The sequence below is a fragment of the Antrostomus carolinensis genome, unplaced genomic scaffold (genome assembly GCF_000700745.2).
Source record: "Antrostomus carolinensis isolate BGI_N321 unplaced genomic scaffold, ASM70074v2 scaffold14418, whole genome shotgun sequence".
Taxonomy (NCBI): domain Eukaryota; kingdom Metazoa; phylum Chordata; class Aves; order Caprimulgiformes; family Caprimulgidae; genus Antrostomus; species Antrostomus carolinensis.
The window spans coordinates 20,606-21,652 of NW_010331004.1; positions in this window are offsets into that span (position 1 = coordinate 20,606).

The following is a 1,047-nucleotide window of genomic DNA, read 5'->3' on the forward strand; positions in this document are numbered from 1 at the left end:
TTGAGGTAAAGTTCCATTTTGTTTTCTCTGTACAGCTGCAACAACCTTCTATTTTCTCTCCCTTGTATGTATGTATTTTTCTCCCTTTTCTCTACCCCTCTCTTATGCTCCGTATGGAGGAAGAAAGTCAATGTAGGCAGGCTGCAGAAGGATGGGAAACCAGACATAGAACATGCCTTGTCCTGAGGGAAGTAAAGAACACAAAAGGCCTAGAACATCCCCTACAGACCAAGACATTTGTTTTGTAGCGGAGCCACTAGACCACAACAAATATCAAGAACTGCACTCATTTCATTCTAACTCACATCATTTGCCTGCTGCCTTCCAGCTAACACACAGAGAGTATCAGTGCAACAGAAAGAGGGCTACTGGCAACACGTTCGCTGCTGGCTGCCCTGCCCACGGCAGCCAGATGCAATAGTTTTAAGGAAAGGAGTACTTACTGCATGGACATGCAGTGTGAGGAAAAAAGACTGCATGCAGGCACTACTTTTCCATTTTATTCAGTCAGTGAAGCCACGTCAGAACCCACACATGCATATGCAATATTGGCATCTTGGAGGCTTATTAAAAATAAACAGGATCACTAGGACCTGAAACAGAGCTTAGAGGTATTACTGGGCTACTCACTCCTGTATGAGGTATTTAAGATCCTAGTGTGGTGCCTGTTACAGATTTCACACAGAGAAGAAGATTATATCTATCTATCTCTGTAGTTGTATCTGGTTTCAATTAAAATGGAAGTGAACAAATAATTGTGATGAATTCTGCAAGAAGCAAATAACTCTACTTTAAAAAAAAATGGAAGTAATAAGGGCTTAGTAAATAAACTCACCGCAAATTCACTCTAGGCAAGTCAGATCACTTGCAACTAAGCAACAAGCCTCTTTTCTTTGGAAAATGCCATAGTAAGTCAATCTATAATCACAAGATAAAATAAAAACCTTAAATTTGTAAACCATATGATCTAAACCAATATCCTTAGGTTAGGCTGTGGCTGGGTTCTCTTGTTCCACTATCATCTAATAACTCAAACCCTGCCATTCC